Source organism: Lolium rigidum, chromosome 5 (assembly GCF_022539505.1).
Source record: "Lolium rigidum isolate FL_2022 chromosome 5, APGP_CSIRO_Lrig_0.1, whole genome shotgun sequence".
In the NCBI taxonomy this organism is placed as follows: Eukaryota; Viridiplantae; Streptophyta; class Magnoliopsida; order Poales; family Poaceae; genus Lolium; species Lolium rigidum.
In genome coordinates, this window is record NC_061512.1 from 40,449,996 (window position 1) to 40,460,653 (window position 10,658).

The following is a 10,658-nucleotide window of genomic DNA, read 5'->3' on the forward strand; positions in this document are numbered from 1 at the left end:
ATCAATAACTAAAATTAATTCCTGTATTTTTTAAAGCCAACTCAAAACAGTTTTGATCCTGGGCGGTCTATGTGTTCACTTTTTTCATGAATGACACTATTACTAAGAGCTCGTTTGGCTCCCATTTCATTAGTATTGTATTGTGATTCTAATACCATATACATGTTTGGCTGCCACAAGGATTTGTAAATGATTCTCGAATTGACTATGAAATTTATATATTATCATGATGAGTGCCGCTACGTGTACGACAAAATTCGTCCGATCTATGTACGATGTAAAAACATGCATCGTCGATTGCAGGCCTTGGAAAATCTGGGTGGCCCAGCACATCGTACCAAAGTCGGATGGGTTCATGTGAGCATGAGATGAATTGCAACAACTGTTTTTTCATAACTTTTTCAAACTCGCAGTTTTTGCAACATATAACATGTTTTGAACTCAAAACACAAATTTGCATACTCCATCCAGCCCGTCTTACTTGTCGTATAAGTCAACTTTACAAAAAAGAAAATCTCGGTTAAATTCTTATCCATCCTGCCCTCAAAAATCAAAATTGCAAGCTTCGCGGTGCACAGCTCTGTCCTCCATCCTCGACGCCGTCCACCGCTGCTTCGACGCCGGTTCAATTGCATGGCTGAGTTCAGCAACCTGCTGCTCTCAGCCACCTGCGCAGCTCTCGGCCAAGGCCTAAAGCCCATCACCTGATGCTCTCTCGACCACCTGCTGCTCTCGGCCTGAGCCGATCACCTGCTGCTCTCGACCACCTGCGACCACCTGCACCGCTACCCATGGACGCTCTTGGCATCATTGTGGGATGTAGTGTAAGAGCACTCATATCATGTCATTCAGCCTGCAGCTAGTAAAGAAGAAAAAACATAGGAAGAGTCTACCTTCTCGTGTGCCTAATGTGGTACCTTTCCAGGCATGATTCTGGGTTCCTTCATTTTATTGAATAGTAAAGACGCCTCCTAATATCACCCTGCAGAAATTGAACTTCAGAGACCCCAAACTGAATAGTGTAAACAAGCATAGAGGAAAACACTCTGTCCAATGTGGAAAAAGGATTTTCTGAACTCTGCCTATGATATATACATGCATGCACGTTGTATTTAGGTGATGAATCATTGGACAAACCGGCAAGCAAGTGATTTGATTTGCTGAAATGCCATGCAAGTGATTATGGCAGAAAGATTACACGTGGACCTCATGTTCCCTCTTCTATTACTAATAAAAACTAGATGATCCCCCCGCGCGTTGCTGCAGAAAATTTTAGTGATATACGATATGCAAAACTTTTTAAAAAAAGTAAATAAACTGATTATTTAGATGCTTTTGTAACTACCCATGATGCAGAAGGCAGATACATGCATTTGAAGGTAAGCTGACATTTAAATACTGATATATATTCCAAGATAACACAGAATATCCAAGGTAGAGCTTGTCAAACAATTCAAGAAAATTGAGAGATTGGAACAATACACGTATCAAAAGAAAATAACAAATAGATTTATACTGGGTAAATATACACATGTACAACAATGATAGTAGCAAATGTGGGAGTACAGATATGCAGGAAGGATAAAATAGAAATCGAGACATGTCACAACAGAAAATCAGTTTTCACCTTCGTGATTTGCAATGTACTCACACGCCTACCATTCATACCTAAAATAATATCATCTAGAAAATAGAATCATCGAACTTTATCTATGATCTTCACAACCGCTTGAAGTGCATGATTCACATGTGCTGAATATTGACTTGCAAGAATTGATGGTGGCCAACAACAACAATAACCTTTCATAAGAACAAATCTTTACCATTTCAACAGTGCATGTTTTCACACTGTTTAAATCATCTCCATAGTCCATCTTCAGATCATTGAGTCTGGTTATGAGAAATCCATAAATATAGTCGAAATATGAACTCCGTTTGTACCCAAAAAATGCAAAGAACCATTGACATCTAATGTTGTAACTAATTACTGTGATGAAAACAGCTACAGAGTTTCATATGCAACTTGGATCAAGCATTCCACCATCAAGAGTCGGAACCTCACTTGCATTTCATCAAACATTTCAGGTTCAGCTGATAGTACATACCAGTACCATTCAACAGCGGCAGGAAGTATATAACATGGAAGAAGAGCTTTGTGGCTCAAGTCTAAACTCACTCGTAGATGAAGTCAAACACGCCATTGGTGTCCAAGTTGCGGTGTACTCTATCGGGGCAACACACAGTCAGCTTGTAGCCCTGCATCTTACAAAAGAGGGAAATAGAGTTCACAAATAGAGTAATAGACCACATATAATCACAGTGCAGCCGATAATTTCTATTAAATTTCAAACGGACTGCAGGTTCTCAGTGTGACCATCAAAAATCCGTGAACATGGCTACTAATGGTAAACTACAAACTTCCATTTTGATCTAAAGAAATACAAACTTCCCTCACTTGGTAAATGGCATAAGAACTACTGCAAGAAAGATGGAGACCAGAATCAATAAAAAAGTCACCTGGATACTTACATACCCGAATTCTATCAATTGTCACAACCACATGGCCTGATTGGCATTTCATCGAACAGTTCTGCTACATTCAGTACACACCTGAAAAGAGGCAAGTGGCGTGCTAATGATTTTCAGGGTCACCACTGAAGTATACACGAGTACACATCAATAGAAACGTCATTCGGATGCCAAAAGAATGGACGACCTTGCAGAAAATGTCATATAAAGCCAGCGAACAAAACGAGCAAGGATTGACCATAAACCCAAGAGACGTCGATTGGTTTTGATCACAGGAAGGGGTTGACGTACCCCTATGCAACACGTTTCCTGCAAACTTGATAAGTAAAAATGATTATCAAGAACCATGAGAATAGGAGAGAGATGAGATACCAAAATCAAATGCCACAGGAGTCTATCAGATCTTCAGAAGTTGATCCGAGCTTCAAGAAAAATGACGAAGACAGTACTTGCAGAATATAAAAAAGAGAAAATTGGACGCGCTACACACGCAAGAAAAGTCCACTTTGACTTCTGCAAGCAGCCAATGAATCTTCTACCGCTCGCCTGAGTCAGAGCTCCATGTGGAGGTCGGCGACCATTTCGATGATAATAAGGCAAGGGAAGGAGGAGGAATAGATAGTGGGGAGGGGAAACGATCTTACCACTTCCAAGAATTAAATCTACTGCCCCAAAGCGTTATATCTGATTGATGATTGATGAGGGAATGATGATGGGCAGATCTGCTAATATAATTGTGAGGGGCATCTCTAGTTGGAAGGACAAACATCGCCATGACGGATGAGTTCAGGTGCATGATTATCCACGACCAGGAAGTCAATCAGCGACTGTTTTTCTCAGGACATCTAGCCCATGTGGCTCGGCCAGGCCACGAAGGACATCCAGCCCATGGAGCTACGTCCAGACAATGAAGTGGATTCGTACGGGAATATGAAGCGAGGAACAACATTCTGCATGATGGACTAACGGTGGGATAAAATGGATGACGTGGAAGCATGAGAAGCAAGGAAAATTAGGTAGTGGGGATCTCCTATTTAGATAGAAAAGATTATACACTGCTGACAACAGTAAGCTGGATACCTTATTTATTACTGAACTATATAACTAGTGAGCTAAGCTAAGAAATTAATCTCAAATAACGACTTTAACTTAACTGGCTGAATAGACTATTAATACCCTACTCGCCAGCCAACCGAACAGCTAGGAGTTAACGATTTCCTCAACAATATTTCTAGGAATGCACAATAATGCAGTTACGAAAAGAAGAGATATCTTACCTTCATCAATTTCCCAGATGATGTCAACTCATTCAGTTTCGAAGACAGTATGGCCAGTATTGTTCCTACATGACATGAAAAATCAGGTTAAGAAAGGGCACCATTTACCTAGTAAATTAGATGAAGTACATACAACCTGCAAAAACGAATTGGAATTTTGCAGCAACTAATAGTCATGAAGTCATTTCCACACACCTATGTTTACCGCACAATTTTCTGCAGCATACCTGAATAATTATCAAGGCTATATTCAGTAATCAGCGACGTGGTTACATTTTATTCGTAGACAGTAAAACTATTAGCGTTTGCAAGGGATACCATGCTAGGTTGTTGATATTTGATTCATCGGCATAAACTACAGCATAATAAGCACAAGAGGGGTATAAACCTCAATGTAGTTAGCGATGGCTGTCTTGTACGACCCCGTGGGCTCATTCAAGGTCTTGACGGCCTCCAGTATGATATTCTCCAGCCTGCAGGCATGCACAGAGCTACATCACATTGCAGTAGCAAGCAGGGTTCAGTTCCCGGCCATCTCATCGGTCACAGCAAGCTACCAAACCAAACAGGGCACCAACCAACGAACCAACCTGGAGAGGGATTTGCCCGGCGCGCTGATCGTCAAGAGAGGCGCCGCTTCCGCCATTTCCTCGTCGCCGTCGGAGACGACCGGCATGATCGCCGCCACGGCCGAGGTGCTGTCCTGCTTGGGCGCGCACCTCAGCTTCTTGGCGGCCGGCGTCATCGGCGTCGCCCGCACCTTCTCCCGGGACCCCGACGCGTTCACGGTGACGTTCATGTTCCGCCACTTGTCCTGCAACAACCCCGGTAGCCGGTTAGACGAGTGGACGCACCAGGCATCGCGGTGAAACGGTTAAACGGAAGGGAGCGGACCTTGAGGTCGACGTTGGAGCGGTAGCGCAGGATGCTGCTGAACTCGGGGTCCTTGAGTATGGTGCGCCATTTGCCGGTGCCGTGCTTGGAGATCCCGGCCTTGAGCGCCGCCTCCTCCTCCGCCGTCCACTTCTGCTTCGGCGCCCCCATCCGCTCCCGCGCCCTAGGCCGGCTAGAGAGAGCTTCGCCTCCTTGGACCAAAACGGTAACGCCTACTGCTCAGATCAGGGGCCGGCGGATCTAGACGGAGGGGGAATCAAGGGGTGCCGATCAGTTCGGGTTTGGGAGCAAGCAATCGCTGGATCGAGGACTGAAACGCTCGTACGTACCTCGTGAACCAACAAAAGTTCGCGGGCGGCGGGGAGCGACGAGGCGGGGCGGGGACGGCGACGACCCGCGCGCGCTGAGGGGCGGAGGGGTGGCTGCGGCGGCGCGGCGGGGGCGACGACGGCGGTGGGTCGGGTAGGGCAGAGAGGCCGGATTCGGATGAGAAGAGGAGAGGAAAGGGCGGAGAGGAAAAGTCGAGTCGCGGTGGAGCAGACGGAGAAACGTGATCTGCGATTTGTCGCGCACAGTTTTTTAGTCCCACCTCGGAAGCGTAAGACCGTGAGCACCGGTTTAAAGGTGCAGCCGCTTGATGAGTTGTCGCCGAGCCCAGTAGCGTGGGCTCATCACCCCAGCTACGGCCCATGGGGGGCACAGTTGGGAGTCGCGACTGAGAGTGGTGTTGCCGGCCTCCCCGTCTGGTCCGTGAATCAGTAGGTCATTTGTGATCGGGGCAACCCACTCTCGCCCAACTGTTTTGTTTTTTTTTTTGCTGCAAATGTGCCAAATCTAAAAAACCAAAAACATCAATGACTGGAATTAATTACTCTAAAGCCAACTGTACAAGCCCTGTCGTTCGCCTCAACACCACCCAAGTTCCTGCCATGTTCACATAGTGGACACCGCCGACTATGTCCATAGTAGATCATGGGAACTCTTTGTGTTGCACATATCACTTTTTTTTATATAAAAGGACGCGTTGTTACTAAAATACATTAAGCATTGCATTCAGCATCCCGCATAACTAGGATACACACTGCCACCTACATCTGATAACCGAAAAGTAAAAAATTTGAAGAAAAAAAACGGCACATAGCAAGTAGTCCACTAATTGCCTTAACTATTTTGGCACGGAGTTTATTTAGCATGGCTATCTTGAGCAAACAAAATATTCACCATCAAAACATTATATAGATGATCACAATTATATAGGCAACTGATGTGATACTAATTAGTGGAGAGCATATAGAAAGGTGATACAAGCTACTTCCACAAGCTTGTAGTTCATCTTCATCATGGTGGCAGCCACGGTGATGTTCAGAGGCGGAGCTATGTATCAAGTCGGGGGCACCGCCCCCCCCCCCCAACTTTTTGAGAATTACTCGAAGGAAATTTTTTTATAAGGCTTAGAAGAAAAAAATAGCACTTTGCCCCCCAGATATAGATATTTTATGTTTTGCCCCCCATAATTCCAGGCAAGCTCCGCCACTGGTGATGTTGATGCAGGCGGAAGAGAAACCGGAGGCGGCTCTGGCGGCACTTCATCTCTCAATCTTCACATAATTTGTTTGTTTCGTGTGTTTCTCTGTTGAAGGCCACTCCTTTGCAAACCTGTAGATGGCATCATATATATAGGCGTTTTAGGGCAAAATTTATTGGAGGACGTCCAAACCGAAGTGAAAAGATGCTCGAGGGCCAAGGCGGGTCCCACAATGATGGCCATGGGTGGTCGTGTTGTGCGCCCTCTCCCATGGCCCAGGAGCCTCCTCTTGTCCTCCTTCCCATCTTCTGGATAAATCTTGAAACAATGATGTGACAAAAATTTGAGCTCAATTTGATGTCCATAAAGTCCCCGAAAACTCAAAATACTGAAAAAGGGGTTTTCTATACTACAACGTAAAAAACATTAAAAGGAACTTTGTTGCAAATCCCCAGAAATCAATGTATAACAACAAAAAAACCTCACATATACATATCATAAATTTATAATATCAAGTATACCGAAGTTCATGGATACATTTGCCATGTATCACGGACTCACTGTATACCGTGTGTTGCTAGATACACACCTTCACGTGCAGCTGAAGTAGACAACTCACCTTCGAGGAACCGCTGCGTCGGCTGAGCCGAGGTCCCGTTGACCTCCAGATAGGGCATCGCCGCACCAAGGGAAGGCCATGTTCATCGCCGGTGCCGCTAGTTGACTCCCTCTAGAAGCGACGCGGGGTAGATAGGCGGCAGACGGTGATGGTGACGCCTCGATGCGACCGCCAGGGCCGCGCAGAAGCAACAGGGTGGTTTCATTTCTTTATGTAACAAAAATGAGCATATTTTGATCCTCTCATCTCAAGTGCATGTGTTAAGATCGTACGGTGTATGGGAGTCTGTTGCATTTGACTATTCTCAAGGCATCGTGAGAATATATTTCTTTTGAAAATTTAGTACGATTAGTCTAGAGAATAAGTGTATTCACATATTCCAAGTATTATACAACATTTCTCAATAAATTACCACTATCTTTTACTACCTACATTTGAAAAAATAAGGTGTATATTTTTAGTTAAAAAAGCTAACAACTTATAAGTTCAATATTTTTAGTTAATATTGATTTTGTTCTGTAGAGATTCATAATTTAGTTTAAAAAATTGATGAAACTTAATATACATTGACACTTTTCACTCAAAAAATATGCCATGTTTTACAGAAAAGGATGGAGTATTATAAAACTCCTCTTAATCAAAACATATTTATTATTCAAAGTCAACACAAATTCTCAACTATGTGTCGGCCTTAAATTTACTATTCTCTTGAAAACCATGCACCAAAGAGTTCTCGAGAAGACACCACCATATTACCATATATGCTCAACGTGTATCAATTACATCTCATCTATTTCAAAAAAAAAAATACATCTCATGCCAATGCGTGTGATAGATCAACTTTACACTCATACTACAAGGATGATACACATATTCATCGTCAATGCTCTTTCGTTTACATCAAGTGTGACATCTCTTCATAGACCATTGTCATTTTTTATTTACTACATACAGTTGCCAGTAAAAATAAATAAACACAACAATCTTGAATTAAACACTAAAACCGCTGAACATGTTGTTTGCTGGTCCATCCAGTAACTATAGTCTGTAGAGGTCAACCAAATGCACTATGGGGGCTTCTCGTGGCGAGCTCATTTCCCCACTTCCTCCCTCTCAACCTTCTACAGTAACTTGAGCCTCAACCTTCTCTCCCGGGAGCTCCTCCGACTCAACTCCGGCGGCGCCGCCGTCTGGAGAAGAGAAGGAGGGGCTGCCCGCTGTGTATATAGTAGTTGTAGTTCTGGTTGCATGCTGATAGTGGGCTCTTTGCCTAGTAGATGGAGCGATTTTTGGGATCTCCCCAACCAGATCTCAAGCCTAGGGTTCCTACTTTTGCTTCTTTTGCTCCTCTGGTTGGAGCAAGATGCAGAGGACTGGAGCACCGCTCCCCAAAATAAAGCAGAGGCTGATGGCCACCGTGTGGTGAGGAAGATCTGCGTTGTGAAGCTTCTCCTGGCCGGCCATGGTGGTGAGGGGAGAGGTGGTACGGCGGAGTTAAAGGTGCGCGGTTGCTTCTCCTGGCCGGCCGTGGAGGCGAGGGGGAAAGCAACGCGGCGCCTTTCTTTCTTCTCCGATAAGGTGGTGGTTCCTGGTGGTGCTACCCCTGGATACTGTTGTTCCTCTCCGTTTTGGTAGCCGTGGTGGCGACCAAGATTGGGAAACGGCAGGATCTGGAGGTGGCGGAGAAGACGGCGAAGCTTCTCTGGCGGAGATTCTCAAGCGCCGGCTTTCATCGCCGTTGCTTTTCCGGCCGACGGGGCCACTCTGCGCCTGCTGAGTTGGTACTCACAGGATCTCTATTCCTCCAACGTTGGAGGACTTCCTGCTCTTCAAGCACGGCACTCAGCACCGCCTCCACACCAAGTGGTTTCGTCCCCGGAGTGGAGAAGGTGGCCGTCGCTGCAAGGTCAACAATGGTGTCGGCAGAGAAGGACCTGATCACGTTTCCAGAAGTTCTGCGAGGTCCTTTTTGCAAAAAGCAAGGACTACTGTGTAATTCTTTTTCTTTTTGGATCTTGCTTGTAACTTGTAACCTGCCTACTTAAATGAAGCTTCGGGTCCTCTGGATCCTTCTCCTGTTCAAAAAAAAAAATGCACTATGGGTGTAACCGCCAGGTTTAGATGTGCTCACACAATAGTATTATGTGTTGTGCGAAAAAGGGAGTAATATCGTACTGGGAACAAAGTTTGTGAAAGAAGTTTCAAATTCTACTTTATATAAACCTGGTCGTATGTCTATCTACCATGTCACACACATTTGAATTGGATTTTTTTTCCGAGGTGAACGGGGGGAGAAATCCCACCGCTTGTTATATTCCCGAAAATGGCCTAGAAGCCGGTCTGGCAGTAGAAATAGAGAATACATGGGGGAAGTGAAATCAGCTCTCGACACGTAGCAGTATAAGAGCATCTCCAACAGGCGCGCTAAAACGCGGCGCGGTAAACCTTCGTTTCACCGCGCGGTAAACAAATAGCGCGCGCTGGGCCGGTTTTTCCCCGCCGGACGCGCCAATATGCAGCGCGTGCGCGGGCGGTAAAAATGGTCCTCCATCGGGCGCGGCAAAATACAGCGCGCGTGGGCGCGGAAAACAGTTTTCTACACTACTATGCATCTCACAAGATCAAATATTCACACATAAATCATGAAACAAATGATGTACCATAATTTAAATGGAAACAAAGTGCAACACACATCACATAGTTCAAGAACGACACACAAAATTGCGTAGTTCAACAATGACACACGACATATGGTTCAAATGGACAAAGTGGAACACACAATTTGCATATCACAAATGCATATCACACTTCCGCATTTTCCAAGTCAACACCTTCTTCTTCTTCTTCTTCATCTTCCTGGGTTGAAGGAGGAATAGTAGCATTCATGGAAGACACGAAGCCTCCCGGTGGTGCTCCCATACTCCCATACACACCACTCACCGAGCCTCCCATAGTCCCTCCAAACACTCCTCCATAGGTTGGTCCTCCCATGAGGGCCATGCCTCCATAGCCTCCCATGCCGGCCATGCCTCCCATGGCGGGCATGGGCATGCTTACCATACCGGCCATGCCTCCCATGCCGGTCATGCCTCCCATGCCTCCTCCAAACATGCCGGCCGTGGGTGTGTTCATGTTGGCCATCAACAATCTCTTATTGGCCAACACTTCGTCGCGAGCAAGGTTGATGTACTCCTTTTGCCTCTCATCCATTTGGGAAGTATCCATGAATAAAAGCTTCCTCTCCTCCTCCGCTAGGCTTAGATGCTCCTCGGTGGCTTGCCTCTTCTCCTCCAAAGCCAACTTCCTCTCCTCGTTGGCGGCAATCCTCTCCTCCAAAGCGGCTCTCCGAGCTTCAATAGCATCCATAGCCTCTTTATCCAAGTTTCTTGCCATCTTCCTATCTTCATTTGCTTGCAACCCTGCATTTGCAATCCTTTCCATAGCCATTGCAATGTCGTCATCTCCGGCCTTCTTTCCCTTCATATCTTTGGCGGTCTTCCTACCATGCACATTCCTCCGCTCATTGTTGGCCGAGTGAGGAGTGGAGCTTCTCTTCTTGCCTTCATCACTTGAATCATCATCATCGATGATTGTTGCATCACCGGTAGCATTGGCCGCCATAGTTGCCGCATCCAACTTGCCGCGGGTGTTGCACTTTTCTTCATTCCCTAGAACTTCATAGCAATGATGCAAGGTGAATAGCTTGCCAAGAATCTTGTTGCCTTTCTTCTTCTTCTTTCCCACATCCCTAAACAATCCTTGAGCCATAGAGTTCTACACATATGCGGAAATAAAATAGATGAGATATATGAAC

The 10,658-nt window shown here is 45.4% G+C and overlaps 1 pseudogene; it reads right to left on the reverse strand.

Annotated features, from left to right (window-relative positions):
- Positions 1-431: 431 nt before the first annotated feature.
- LOC124658288 lies at positions 432-4,994 on the reverse strand (annotated as a pseudogene).
- Positions 4,995-10,658: the final 5,664 nt, after the last annotated feature.